General features: G+C 36.9%; 1 non-coding gene across 1 annotated transcript; it reads left to right on the top strand.

Annotated features, from left to right (window-relative positions):
• Positions 1–13,873: 13,873 nt before the first annotated feature.
• TRNAG-UCC lies at positions 13,874–13,945 on the top strand. Its single transcript has one exon. It is a non-coding gene; the product is annotated as a tRNA-Gly (tRNA).
• The last annotated feature ends 2,245 nt before the right edge of the window (positions 13,946–16,190 follow it).

The raw sequence follows: 16,190 nt of genomic DNA, 5'->3' as shown, positions 1-16,190 counted from the left end.
TTGTCATTAGAAGCTGTCAGCACAATGTCATCGACATAAAGTAGCAAATAAGCAACATTAGCTGAATCCCGCTTAAAAATAAACAAAGATTGATCACAATTACTACTGATAAACCCCTTCGATTTGATGAAAGTGGCAAAGCGGGTATACCAAGCCCGTGGAGCCTGTTTAAGACCATACAACGACTTTTTTAAGACGACATACAAATTGAGGGTACCGTTTGTCAACAAAACCCGGAGGTTGATGCATGTAAACCGTCTCATTAAGATGCCCGTGTAGAAAAGCATTTTTAACATCAAGTTGATGGATCGGCCAAGACCTGGTGACTGCCAAAGATAAAACAGTTCTGATAGTAGCCGGTTTAACCACTGGACTGAACGTGTCTGCACAATCAATTCCCACTGTCTGGGAGTTCCCGTTGACCACCAAACGGGCTTTATAGCGTTCCAGAGACCCGTCAGACCGGAATTTATGGCGGAAAAGCCACATGCAGCGTATGACAGGGCGGTCTGTGGGTCGTGGCACTAACTCCCATGTATCATTATCCTGTAGGGCAGAAAATTCAGTTTTCATAGCACTTAACCAATTAGTGTCAGCAAAGGCCTTGGCATAGGTCTTGGGAATAGGGGAGAGGGTGGTGGGAGTGAAGTGAATTGAGGTTGTAGAGGAACGGGCTTTGGAACGTGTAGTCATAGGGTGAAGATTTGTGACAGGTGGGGCCGGGGGGTTTTAGGCCGAAGGTGGGGCTGTGGTAATAGGAGGTGGGGCCGTGGCAGTGGGGGGTGGGGCTGTGGCAGTGGATGCCGTAGGTGGGGGGATGATAGGAGGTGGTGGTTTTGGGTGTCGACTATAGGTAATTGGAAAGGGAGTGACGGTGGACCGGTGGGGAGGTGCGGGTGTTTGAATGGGTGGTGATGGAATAAAGGAGAAGCCAGGAGGAGGTGAATCGTCTAAAAAATTGTAGGTAGTGGGTGTTTGTGGCAAGGTATAAGGAAAGGTCGATTTGTCGAAGGTTACATGACGGGAGATATGAACTTTACCGGTGGTTGGGTCGAAGCATCGGTAACCCCGGAAATCCGGGGGGTAGCCGAGAAAGATGCAACGAATTGCACGAGGGTGAAGCTTGTATGGTGAAGTGGCGGAGGTGTTGGGGTAGCAAGCACACCCTAATACGCGTAAATGATCGTAGTCGGGATGCCGAAGGTATAGGGCAAATGTGGGTGTATAAAAGTTTAAGCGTTTAGTGGGTAAGATGTTGTGTAAGTAGGAGGCGATGTGTAGAGCTTCGACCCAAAAAACAAGGGGGTAGGTGTGCGTGAATGAGGAGGGCACGTATGATGTCATTTAGACGACGGATCATACGTTCGGCCCGTCCATTTTGTGAGGATGTTTGAGGGCACGAGAACCAAAATAGCAAGCCATGATGATTGGCAAAGCTTTTGAAAGCATGATTATCAAATTCGCCTCCAAGATCGCATTGAAAAGTTTTGATTTTTCTTTGAAATTGTGTTTCAATGAGTGTATGAAATTTAGTAAAGGTGGGAAAGGCCTCGGATTTAAATTTAAGTGGGTATACCCAAATAAAGTGAGAAAAATTATCAACAAGCACCATATAATATTTGTAACCTGTTTTGCTTGTGACGGGTGATGTCCAAAGGTCACAATGCACAATATCAAATGGGGCAAACGTAAAATTAATTTGATGCGGAAAAAGGTAAACGTTTACTATTCGAAAGTTGACAAGAGTTGCAAACATGAGACAAAGTGACTTTATTACATGAAAAATGAAAATTACGACGTAATAAATCTAAAATTTGATTCCCGGGGTGACCGAGACGCTCGTGCCAAGGGAGGGATGGTGTGGTGATGAAGCAGGCTTGTGGAGGTAATTCAGGCGGAGTGAAAGGATAGAGGTCCCCGGTACTGTTGTGTCTTGAGAGAGTCCGTTTAGTGAAAAGATCCTTCAAAGAAAAACCAAACGGGTCAAATTCGATAGACACATTATTATCACGAGTAAAACATCGTACAGAAATAAGGTTTTTAATTATATGTGGATGTATAGAATATTTGGCAAAATATAGGTTCGGTTGGGTAGGGTGTGGAAGCCAGTGCCCGTGCTACTAATTGGTATACAAGTGCCATTACCAACCATAATTGAACTGCGTACAGGACAAGATGTGGGAATTACAATTTTACCTGGGTCGCGTGCCAAATGCGATCTTGCCCCAGTATCCATGATATCATTATTCCATGATGCATTCGGGTTCATCTGCAAATTGTTAAAAGCTGCACTTAAATCAGAGGGGGACAATGCATCATACCCATATTGGTTTGGCCCGAACTGGGGAGACGAGTAATGGCCCGAACCAGCAAAGTGGGCCTGGGACTGCTGAGGAGGGTTGGGCCGCCAATTGTTTTGTGTTGGGTAAGGGCATGGAGGTGTGGTCCACCAGGCCCAATTTAGGTATGGAGAATTAGAGGCTGAAGGGTTGCCAGCAGTCCAAAAAGAGCGGCCGTATCCTGATGAACCACCTCTGTTTTCGCAACGACCGCCGCCCCTAGAGTTGGTTCTGCCACGCCCGCGTCCGCGTCCCTGGTTCTGATTGCTGTTGTTCGGTTCAGGCGTGTGGTCAGGGACAGTAGTAGTGAGAGCCGGCTGTGAAGATGATGTATTGCTGATCGGCGCTACCAAGACTGAAGTGGTAGCTCCTTTTTGTGCTTCAATACGAATAGCATCATCTTTGAGAAGGGAGATGGCAAGGTTCCAATCAACATCTTTGTTGTTGATAAATGAAGCAGTAGTGTTGTACTCGGGAGGGAGACCACGGACGAGCTGTAAGACCAGCCGAGAGTCAGACACAGGTTCGTTGACATCGGCTAGTTGGGAGGCAAGACTTTGAAGTTGTTGACAATAGTCATCTAAAGAAGAACAGGCACCAAGGGTCATGTTGCAGAATTGAGTTACGAGAGCAGCAACCCGTGCCTTCTTATTACTGAGGTATATCTTTTCCAGCTTGGCCCAAGCATCATGTGCCGAGGTATTATTATCAATGATGCGTTTGAGGATGTCATCCGATATAGTGCTGAAGATCCACTGCATTACAAGGGCATCAAGTTCCTTCCATAGATCATAATCTGGAGCTGTTTTTGCAGGGGCTGGGCTGCCATCAATGTGGTCTGCAACTTTGTAGGCGGTGACATGAAGGTTAAACAGCTTAACCCAGTTAGAATAGGTTACATTCGTGCCATCTAAGGTGCGGATTTTAGCGTTAATATTAGTAAACGAATAGGCGGGGTGCAGAGTGTTTGGTTTGGTGGCAGCAGAGGCTTCAGGTTTGTCGTTCATGGCTGTGAAAAGTAATCGCCTGTGGAATGTGAATGAGCAGGGCCTTGTTAATAGGAAACAGGACCTTGTTGATACGGAAGCAGGGCCTTGTTGATAGAGGAGCAGGGTCTTGTTGAGATCGAAAATAGAAGAGACAGTCGGCAATTTTAGGGTTTAGGTAATCCAAGAGCGTAATGCTCTGATACCATAAAAGTTTATAAAAACTGAATGACTATTATTGATTTACAAACCCCCTTATATAGGGATGATACAATCGTATAATAAGGAAACGAGATATACAAAATATATACAATTCAATATATTCCTAAAACAGTGGCTAATATTCTTTCTGGAATATTCATCGGCTAAGATTTATAACGTCATTATATGTTTTAGAAAAGATATACAGAAAAATTGTCTCCATATATCTCTCTAAAATTCTTCCTAGTCTCCCTATTTTCTTTGGCCATTCAATTACCGGTTGGAACCACACCACTATACTCATGTTCAAAATGGACCTAAAGCTTAGCCCAACTCTTGTGCCCACTACTAGCACCTAAGTCTCTCTCTCTCTCTCTCTCTCTCTCTCTCTCACACACACACACACACACACACACATAGGTATGCATTACTACAATTATAAGCTGGGTTTGCATTCATTTATTCCTATACTTTGTTGGGTTAATCGGTTCTTTACGGTTCATGGGTCAACATATTAGCGGGTTTGCATGTGAACGGTTCATGGTCTCTAAACCGAGTTTATCGGGTACAAGAAGTTGAACCGAAGTTTTTGAGTATGGGCCATGGAGTTGAACTCGTGGGTTTTACTATTGAAAGGGTCAAACAATGTTCAATTGCATGTGCATGGACGTGGTTTCAAGTTGTTTAGAGTTCCACGTTCTTTAATCAGGAAGGATCCTCTTGACTAGGTGATTGCACGTGGTAGTTTAGTTTACCGAATCTTAGGTTAATTTAGTATTTTATTGTTTTTTGCATGTTCCCACGTATGTAAGTGTATGGCTATATATAGCTCATTTGTTTTATTGAATAGAACACACCCTTTTTGATATAATATAGTTGCAACACTTTTCTATTCTCTCTGCAAATTTACATTTACATACTACGTGAGTTTAAGTGAGTATAGAGAGTGAGTGGGGCCTGAACCAACATTTGGTATCAGAGCCTCGGGCTCGTATCGGGGAAGCCTCCGCCTCCGGCGGGTGTGTCGGTCGGTGGAGGGCAGTCGTAAAAGAAGGTGTTGTTTCAGGGTTGTCTAACAGTGGAAGACGAAGTATAATCCTCTGTGATTATACACCTCGGATCATTAGTTATCCAATTAATATGCGCGATTCCGTTAAATGCTCATATGTTGACCATTATGCCCTTTTCACCTTAAACCGTGATTTTTGAAAATGTAAAAGTGTAGAAACCTTAGTTACTGATAAATAAACTTGTATGCAAAGTTTGACATCAGTTTGAGGTGTAGATTAAGAGTTATGCTCGTTAGCGTAAAATTAAAGCTTTATGTTAATTAAACGGCGTATTTAGCATATAGCCTACTTAAACATACTTTTTGATATCAAACTCTTTACCCACTGATGTAATATATTATTTTGGGATTTTTAAAGATTTTTAATAAATTTTAGGCTGAGCATAACTAATAGTCGTAGGCTTAATCTGGTAAATGTCGGTTTTGCCCTTGCGGGCTATAAAATGAGTTTTACATATCTAAACGACTCCAAACCTTTTGCTACTGATCACATATGATAAATAAATTATTTTAAGCCTCCTGGAAATATAAAAATATCAGATTTATGTATCAAACCCGGAAATGGCCTCTAATCGCCTTTTTAAGCGTTTTTAACGCATAGTATGTGCTATAACTATTTTAAACATACAAGGGTTGATACCTACTGATGTTTGAGGCAAATTATAATATTTTAAAAGTAAGCAAAGGTTGTTATACTCAGACTTCAGTTTTGAGCTTTTCGGCTTATGTGAAATTACCAAAATGCCCCTACGGTGCATAGTTTGGTTATAATTGATAAATTTCACATATATACTTTACCCTACTGTCATAACTTAGTAAAATAAGTATTTTTACTGATTACATCAGACCTGTAACTCAGGTGAATACTTAAACTCTTTTATAACCTTTTAAATGACTAAACTACCCCTACGGGGCATAGTTTGTGTTTAAAATCGTTTCGGGCATAATGAATGATATCTTACTGATGTCACAACCTAATTGGAGCATATTAACTTAGGAAACCTGTAAATGGATCATATGAATACCCGTTACGCTTATTACGCGTTCGGTTCGGTTTGTGTAACTAGTTTACATAAACTAGCCTAAACGGGTCAACCCTTATCAGTTTTGTCTCAAAATCCAGAGTGTGTATGAAGTACCCACATTAAGCAAGTCTCCGAACTTGTCGGGTCTAAATCACATTCTATCCGGTCTTCACTTAATAGTGCGTACGAACCGTATCATTAAAACTAACCGATCTAAGCTAAGGCTTAATTAAGAACCCGTTAGAAATCTAATAGGTTATTATAAACCTTCGTTCCAGATTAGGAGCCCAGTAAAAGTACTTGCAATTACTGTATTGGATTTATACTTTGCTCAGGTAAATACTCTTAACTTATTTTCCCTATACGGGCTTGGGATACGGTACTATAAAAGTACCGCTTGGTCGGGTATGTAGTCATTTAAATCGGATTGTGATTAATCTATTTACATAACCCGCTTTGTTCTGTATTATTTGATGTATGGCCCTTGGGGGTTAAATGACCATGTCCCTTGGCATCATTTTACGAAATGGCCACGACCTAAGCACGAGGTGTAGGCGTACACCTGACAGATGCATTATGTAGAATCTGGTAATCCACTAAAGGAATCAACCTTGTGGGCATATACCTGTGGCGTGTCAGTTAACTTAAACCGGCTCTTCTAACCGGTGCTAATGGACGGCAAATAAGTAAATCTGTATACAAGATTATATACAAATAATTGTCCCAGGTTATAAAGATATTTTATGCCGAAGTGCATGCAAATCAATTTACAAACTCTTTTCAAAACGAGTCAGTTGAGTTGTATTTACCAGTGTAAACTGACGTATTTTCCAAAAAGGTTAAGTGCAGGTGCTAGACGAAATAGGCTGGCTACTCCAGACATCATTACTCAAGTCTCGCAAGCTCTAGATGTCAAAGTCTGTTGAACTATTGTTTCTATTTTATTTTCGATCCGCCTGCGGATCTTTTACTTTCCGTGGTAGTAATACTGGATATTACTTATATTCGGATTGTAATATGTTTATCTTTTGCTTCCGCTGTGCATTCATATAATTGTGTTGTTTGACTATTATGTTGCCAACCACGTCACGATACTCCCCTCCGGGCCCACCGGTGACACGTGGAAATCGGGGTGTGACATTGGTTACCTAGTGTCATATGATGGTTATAAGGTTTAAAAGATGATTATTTTTATATACATATTTTCTTTATGCTAAGTTATTCCATATTCTTAATCCTCCGTAAACGCCAAACTCACACACCTACGTTTCCTCGTGTAGAAGGACTAGGTGCTCCAAGCTAAATCATCCACCAAGCTTACTCTCGGATCTTCCAAGTCAAGACTTGTAAACCGTGAGTATACTCGATCCCTTTTTCCCCTTTACACTTTGGGATGCAACATGTATACCTATCCAAAACAACTTTTATGCTTAAACAAAACATACTCTATCTATGAACGTGACATGAAACTATTGTGAATATTTGCTATGCTTGTATGCTCTATGAACGATTTGGAACGTTATATGCTCATTAACTTTGCTAGCCCACCTTAACAATTATAGCGCTATAGGATTGACGCCCCGCCCGTTATTCTTGTGGGTATTGTTAAGTTAAACTTTACCACCCCGCTAAACTTTTGGGATTAGGCTTGTTATGCGTTGTATTCTTGGGTTTGATCATATTGTACGCCAAAAATTGCATTGCTAGTAATTTATTCATTATGTAACATGTTGGATATGAGTTTTTATTCTATTATGCTATGTAAATAAACTTGTATACTCGCCTTTGCTTTTGCATTGAACTCTATTTTAATACATGTTGCAGGTTAATTTAATTGATGAAGTATGGACATGATGAAACGAGATTTAGGGTGGACTAGATACACACCTAGATTAATCTATCTTTTGTTGTTATGTTACAATTTGAAACAATGTTGTTATTTCTCTTTGAATCTTGTATGACAATTCAGTATTGCAATGAAATTTTAATTTAATTAAATATTGTCACATAGTGTTATGACGTCTCTAGCAATCTATACACACTTCGTCTCATCCCGATGTTTCCGCCATCGGTTGGGGTGTGACAGTTTTGGTGATCACGGGTGGCGGCGGCTATGGTCTTCAGGAGAGAGAAAACGTCAAGGGTCGTTATGTGACGTAGATCGGACCCCGTCTAGCCGGTCCATCAACATTCCGGCGACTCTACGCCGGTTGGACCAAAGGACCCACCTGCCACCGCGATCGTTAATCCACTGTCTGTCTCCTAATAAATGAGGCTGAGGGTAATATTGTAGTTTGATAATTGCACTAAGGGCATAACTGTAAATTGATCAGTGGCTACAAGGACAAAATTGTCTTATGATTGAAAGTTCGTCGATAACACCGTTACCGTTTAATCACTTTTCCTAGGTCATGTTTGAACTTAATCGTATAAAACAATAAGTAATCTTTAAAAAAGACATAAAAGGAAAAGAAAACATAATCCAAGTGTCTATTAAAGAAAAAACCATTCGCTTTTTAAAAAACTTTAGGCCAAAACATAACAAAAAGAGAATAATGTGTATTGTGTTACTAAAGAAAAACCATTCACATGGATGGGCTTCTTTTTGACCAGGAGTGAACCAAAATGAGAGAACAAAAAATATTGGATTGCATCTACTGTTACATGGTCTGGATTGCAGGCCTTGGTTTTTGTCTGAAAAAAGATGACCGACATCATCTCCTTTACATAGTCGATGATTCAAGTCCAGTTGTGGAGATTTCCAATTCCTCGCTCTATTCTAACGTCTCTTCTTGGGTTTCCTCGCTATACAAGGAGAACTTTGCTTGTATGCTAAACAGGATAATACATCCATTCGTCTTGTTCAAGAGGTGTTATCTCTTCTTTGTTTATTTTGGATCATCAATCATTCTCCTAGTTTTATTACCTTGTAATCTTGTATTCATCTTGTCTTTATCGATTTGTTCCACTTTGACTTGTCTGATTATATCCGACTTATAATTGGCATTTCTATTCTTGTTCGTTATATTTTTTTTGGCAGGGCTCTTAGCAGGTGTCAACCATACTAATATGAATTAGGCCGGTTATAGTTTAGAACTGTTCAACCCTAGTAAATATGTCTCTAAGAGTTTACTAAAACTTGATCAATAATTAAACTTATAGTAAGTATATCAAGCCAATTATGGTTTCTTAGGTACTAACAAATCTTGGATCGGGAATGGGTGTTTTAGGATTATGTTTGTCATCCAACTATCTAACTATTGGTGAGTTAGATAAAGTTTAGGATAGCAGGAGGTCAAATGTTCAATCTCCATAGTGTGCATGTTTTGCCGTTAAGGAAAAAAAAAACTATCTAAACTAATCTAACTATTGGTTTTTAAATCATGCCATATATGATAATAAGCATGGACTTTTTATAGTTATCCTAAAATAATAATTTTAACGTAATTTATTTTAACTAATTATATATATATATATATATATATATTTTGAACTAATTATCTATACTATATTATAATGCATGAGTGGGGGGTATTTTAAGATACCCAAAAAATAAGAACTTTTCCCCCCTTTTATTTATAGATAGACCCCTAAAATGAGGGTAATTTGGTCTTTTAAAAACTATTTATTTTTTAGCCCCTAAACTTATTACACTTTAATCCCCGAGTTTAACAAAATTATAGATAAGTAGTTACATTTTCCCCCCTCCACAACAAATTTATAGCATATTTTATAAACTCTAATGTTTCATAAAAATCTAAAGGTACCGTGACGACCTACTCATTTTTGTCGACGTTTCAATAGTTGTCTTGGTCAGTATTGACGTGCGAATTAAAATGTACAAGTAGATAATGCATTAACGTACAAGTGATTAAAGTAATGTGTCCTATCACATATACATTCTCGAGACTTTCTATATTGTTATCATTATTATTAAACTCAAATAACAAAAAATACAAAGATATAATAACACAATAATAATACTAATAATAAATATATTAAATACCAAATTGAACAAATGCAAGACAATTATTTCTTCAATAATCGTTTTATTAAGTTGATATACTAAACAAAATGGGGTAAATATTGGTAGTACATCCCTTCTATTAAGTTGATATGCTAAATAAAATGGTTTTACATCCCTCTGTTCATCTCTATTGAATCTGTTCCAAGTTTATCCTTGAAACTCAAAAGTCAAAACCTTAAACAAACTCCTCCTTATCTATCGTAACAACCAACAAACTGATCGGATTTTAAGGATAACCTTCAAGAAAAAGGATAACCTATTCAACGTAACTGAGACTATTTTCAAAACCTAACAAAAACCTTAAAAAAACAGCTCGCACATGTGGTTCTCTCATCGTATGTTCTACTCAAAATAGCCACCTACGGATCACCATAAATGAACCCTGCGACATTGCATCACGGCGATCGGCTTTCCTTTTGTCTCATACGTAATGGTAAGCTTCTCTATTTCCATTTGATACGAATACCTGTAACCGAGTGACCCGGAAATAACATTTGGGATTTCCGCTGGTAGGTCTCAAAATAATAGATCATCTTCGTTCAAGCCTCTGAGCCAACCTATTCGTCTGCTCTAAAACGCAACCGATTGCCAACATCGCCACCACGATTGTTTGATTCATTAGTTCAACGAAAGGTATTGCTAATTTTTTCTATTCCAAAGTTATTTCTTGTTACGTAACTCAATAGTATAACATATATTCTTTTGATTAGCCACTTCTAACATCTAAATAACTTTATGCTTGAACTTCATTGTTGTCATCCGCTAAAAGGAGCACAGACCCATGCCATACATTTGAAGGATCTATTTTGTAAATAGTTATTGCGAAAAGGTTTAGGGTATTGATCATTTTCTTTCCAAATTCATTTGATTTTCACATGACATTCACAGGGTTTGTTTATTTGCTTTTGCAGCTATTGTTTATTAGGGTTCACAATTTTAACAATGGGGGATAGATTGGGAAGAGTACATAGAGGTGGTTGCACCAGTGTTGAAACACAAACAAGGTTAGCAAGCATACTATAAACTTAAGATTTTATAAATTTAAAATATTGTGAGTGTCAAAACAATGGAATGGATTAATAGATGTATGCCTTTGATCTTATAAACAGATACACCAATAAAAGTTGCCTTGTATATGTAACCAATTTCAGAAGTCAAAAGATTCAAAAAATGACTGGTTTAACCCCAATTTTGACTCAGATATATTTGTTTACACCAATTTTGACTTGCTTTTTTGGTCACTATCATGTATGGGTAAGATATATTTGTTTACGGTTTATATCACTTAAAAGTGTGATGTTAATTTATTTTTTGCTTTCAAGAGAATTTAAAATTGTAATTAACAATGGCGCCGCTTAGAAGTGGCGTTGTCGCATCACATGCTTAAGGGCTCAGTATTTACTCGAACCTGATAAGTCTACGACCTGTTTGAATCTTTTTTGCTATAATTCACTATTTTAATTTGATCCGGCCCGTTTGTTGTGATTTGTTGTGAATTTGACCATTGTAACGTGACCCATTTTTGGCCCTCATGTACTTTGCTACAATTGTAATCGCATAATCTTTCACCCAAAAAGGAAGGGGATCTGGTGAAAACTATTGATAACAACCAACTCTTTTTGAGACGAGAACGTTTTTTTTTTAATCAAAACATTAAAATTGATACTAATTTAACTTTTTTTTAATTTGTTAATAGATACAAAGGAACAAATGCAAAAGGTTTGCATATACTCCCTCTAGCGGATAAGGTAAATCATATTGAAATTTGCATTTGGTAATGGCTCACATTGTGCTTGCAGATAGCATTTCATAGAAGCTTTCTTCCAGGTATTTATACAAAAAAAAAATGTCTCTTCAAAGAATAATTTTGCTTGTCAAATATGCTTTTGTCATCTGCAATCATTCTATATCGACAGGAATTTTTTATCTCTCATGGTCATGGTTTAGATGAGGTAAAAAAAGGTTATCTATAAAGGAAACATCTAATGCGGGTCAGACAAATTATAAGACACCTTAGGTGTATCTTAAATGTATTAAACCTTCAAAATCATTAATCATATTCAACACACCAATTATCTATAAAATGTTAAAATATTCTTTATGTTGTCCTTAACAGTTCTACAAATTGGTCTCAACAACTGAATCAGAAAGGAAAGGTACAATAGTGTTGAAGATGACCAAAATCTAGAAGAAAAAAACGGATGGTAATGAGCTCCCAACTATCACTCTTTGTCAATTTCTGAAAATGGCAAAAGATGGGTTTTGATAGGCATTTTTAGCCCTAATCGGTTCTAACCCATGTAAATAGATAGCTATGTTTACCTGATTGCGAACTTATTTATGTTCTACCCACTCGATGGAAGTGCCAAAGATGCTTTCTCTTGAATTTCTGTAAAGTAGGTCTAGGGTTTATGCTTTTTATTTGTAAATTTATTTAGTGATGTTAAATCTAAGTAGAGGTTGGTTCTAGCGAAATTCCTTTTGATTGTTACTTTATTAGCTCACTAGGTTATAACCCCGTGTATTACACGGGTTAAATAAATGAATTTTATATACCAAATAATAAAACATTATCTTTTTAAAAGCCTTCTTTATTGCACGGTTGAAGAAATGTAATTTTATATATTAAATAATAAAATAAGTTATATCTTTAAGAACCATATGTATTGTACGGGTTGAATAAATGTAATATTATATACCAAATAATAAAAAAAATTATATCTTTAAAACCACTGTATTACGGGTTGATTAAATATAATATTGTTTACCAAATAATAAAAAAAGTTATATTTTTAAAAACCCCCGTGTATTACATAGGTTGAATAAATATGATTTTATATACCAAATAATAAAAAAGAAGTGGAGGTGGTGGCGGAGTAGGTGAGGTGTGGCTGGGAGGAGTATGCTAGGGTTTGGAGAAATTTTGTTTTGAAAGAGGAGCAGAAGAGATGAGAAGACATCTGAAGATGTGAGTCCAGATCTGCGTGAGGAAGATGTCTGGAAGACATTATTTAATGAAATCACTTCTAAAAAACAAACACACTGCAAACTAAAAGGTTTGCGGGTGATCTGCGTGGTACAGACATAAGAGGTCTTGAAATGCTTTTAACAAAAAAAACAAATACCCCTAAATATGACGTACATATACAAATTTGTTAGCTATTATTAAATTGATTTTACAACTATGTAAATTTTAATTGCGTTGGTATGAAAAAAACATCTTGAAAATATAATTAGAGAAGTTCACTCTCGTATTAAATTTTCAAATTGATTGTACAACTTTTTACAATTTGAAATAGTTAAATGTTGATTACAGATTATAATAGTTAAATTCTTAATTTGAATGTACAACAGTTTATAAACAACGACCTGAACCTCAACTTATATACGAACAACATTCAATCAATATCAACTTTGGAATTCGTATGAATTCTTATTAGATTTGATTAAATATTATTGATAATAAAAATTTGTATTAGATTAGATTTTAGATTTGATTAAATATTATTAATAATAAGAATTTGTATTTATTTAGATTAAATATTATTATTAGTATTATTAATAATTTTAATCAATTAAATAAGAGAATGACAAGTGTCCCAAAACAGGTTTCTTTTATTATATAGTATAGATGTCTGGTTGACTTTATTTATTTTAGTATGCTTGATCAAATAACCATAATAAATATTTTAATAAAATTAGAGATATTATATATTTAATACCATATGCTTTTGTCTAAACCTCATTAAAGTAACCATTGCAATAATATTGGTTCAAGGTAATTAGTTTGTAACAATGAAGTTACAGGACATTATTCTATGTCTCAACTCTTCACAACTCATATTTACACATCTTGTGCTTTTTAGTCTCATTAAGGAACATCCAAAAGGCTATTGAGTGGAAAGCATCCCCTTACACATCTAACAAAGTACAAGATTCTACGAATAAGAAAACTAACCTATGTGTTATACAATATATCATGAGACGCTTAATGAGTATCGCAGTGCAAAGTGTCGTCCCCGCCGCATCGCGCGGGCACCCTACTAGTATATTATTATATATTATTTTTTAACTAATTATATATTATTACACAATATAAAATCGAGATAACCCAAAACCCATTCCTGGTTTCTACGAAACCGATAAACGATGTGTATGTACTCAATTTCTATGTGCTCGGGCTCTTGGTTCAACTTCTAGTACCCGTTTTATAAAATAACAAGTATGCGTTTGTAGTCCAACGGTTAGGATAATTTCCTTCCAAGCAATAGACCCGGGTTCGACTCCCGGCAAACGCATTTTTTCCGAAAATTTGGACCTAATTTTTTTAGTTTGATGAAAATCCACACTGATTTACTTTGGGTGTGCTCTCATCGGAGTGTAGTTAGAAGCTAGTTTATCTGTTAAACAATAAGAATCCAGGTGAATTTTTTTAATCTTATCTGAATTATGCTTTATGATCTCTACATATTCAGCTGTATTTATTATGGGTGTAGTTAGAAGCTAGTTATCTATTAAACAATAAGAATCCACGTGAATTCTTTTTAATTCTCTGAAATATGCTTTATCATCTCTACATATTCAGCTGTACTTATGGGGATAAAACAGAAGCTATTCGAATTATGCCCATAAGTCTATGTTGCGGACCAAAAACCATTGCAACAAATGTGGGTTTATAGACAAAATGGACTCCCTCACCCACTAGACTAGTCTTTTGGATGAGCCTGAACACACGACCTATATATTTGGCAGACTAGTTGATGACTGTCGTAAGAGTCAATCAAAAACCTAAATAAGCTACGTAGATAGCGTAAGCAGGGTATCGTATCCACGGGGAATTTGTGGTCAGTGTTAAAGAAAATAATTAAAACTAAACTATCTAAATCGGGGGTTTGCTTGTTTGATTGTAAAGAAAACACAATTTGTCACGAAAAGTGTTATCAAGATGAGAAGAAGTAACCTCCACCCGGAATCCCGAATACCCGTTTTAATATAAAAATCAGTTTTCTGATTCAAAACACCACATAGATATGGCCTCGGAATTAATGAATTTGATTAGTTAATAGGTGTTGATGCAGATTTTGTGTCCGATGCTTGTCGAATAGATTAGTTTTATTTTACGCTGAATTTGTAATAGTTAGTGAAACGGTCTATCGAACGTGTATAGACCGGCTCGTTTGAAGTGGTCAAACGAGAGGGTTATTCGGTTGACCGTGTGTGTTTGCAAGACAAGGGGTGTGACTATAAATAGAAAACCCTTGCCATTTCAAACACTTGGAGATTTTAGGAGGTTTGAGACCTCACCAGGGAGAGATCACCACTTGGTCTCTCCCCGGATGTGTACTCCTTTGGTATTAGTTCGGTTGTCTTGTAACCGGGCCGATTTGTAATGTTTTACTACCGATTAATACAAAGAAGTGTTTGTTTATCTCTCTAATCTCTCCCGTCTTGAACCGATCTCACACGAATCACGGTTTCTGTCCCGAAACACGGTCCTACAATTGGTATCAGAGCCATGGTTCCCGATTTAGTAAATCTAACCGTTTACTAAGTCACATGTGCTCTAGATCTGTGATTTTAGTGATTTTTGTTCAAGAAGATAAGTTGGGTGAAAATGAGAAAAACTCAGATCTGGACCCGAATATTCAGATCTGTGATGAAACGAGTGTTGGGTTTTATGTTTTTCACCTAAATATTCAAGTTATCATCATCAAAAATCATATACAAAATGTTTTTATACAAATCTGGGAAGTAACAGTACACTCTGTTCTTGATGTTCTTGGCGGCTGCTTAAAGAAACTAGGGTTTCTTCATACCCACTCCCGACGAAACTGATCCAATGACGAATCACCACCTCCACTTTCGTCGACCAGGAAGCTGTTCAGTTTCGTTAAACAACAAAAATCCAGTTTCGTCAAAGATTTAATATCATTCAGTTTCGTCGATCATATCAAAAATCTGTTTCGTCGCATAAAAGCTGCTGGAGGTGTAAATCGAAGAAGAAGCAGTCAGACTTGAAAGATGAATGTTGTTGCTGATTGTTCATCGAAGAAGAAGATCCAGAGTGCTGGGTGTCGCTGGTTGCTATGTATCGAAGACACAGAAAGGGTTTTGGTTGGTGTGTATCGAAGTGAAAGGAAGAGGAAGATGTCGACTGAAGTAGGAGATGTCGGCTGAACCTTTTAGGGCAGAAAGGGTTTCTGTTTGAGCTACAGTTTTTAGTTGTTCACAAGATAAGGCCAACCGGTTTCATTAAGGGCCAAATTTCTTTATGCTGGGCCATTTTTTATTCGGCTGGACTGGTGAGCATGTGGGCCTAATTATTTGATCCATAATTATTTCTAAGCTGCACATGGTGGGGCCTGAAACTTGTTTAGTGGAATATTAGAATGTTGTATTATATGTCCAATTTTTTTAATTGGGCTATATTATGGCACAAATATATTCACATGAAGAAAATAGATGAATATATCTACGGGTCACTCACAAATGCAAAAATCAAATTTTAAAGATTATTATTTTCTTTTTGTTCTCACATGAAGA

The sequence above is a fragment of the Helianthus annuus genome, chromosome 7 (genome assembly GCF_002127325.2).
Source record: "Helianthus annuus cultivar XRQ/B chromosome 7, HanXRQr2.0-SUNRISE, whole genome shotgun sequence".
NCBI classification, from domain to species: Eukaryota; Viridiplantae; Streptophyta; class Magnoliopsida; order Asterales; family Asteraceae; genus Helianthus; species Helianthus annuus.
Note: the sequence above shows the minus strand (reverse complement) of the source record. Positions and strands in the feature narration are given on the sequence as shown.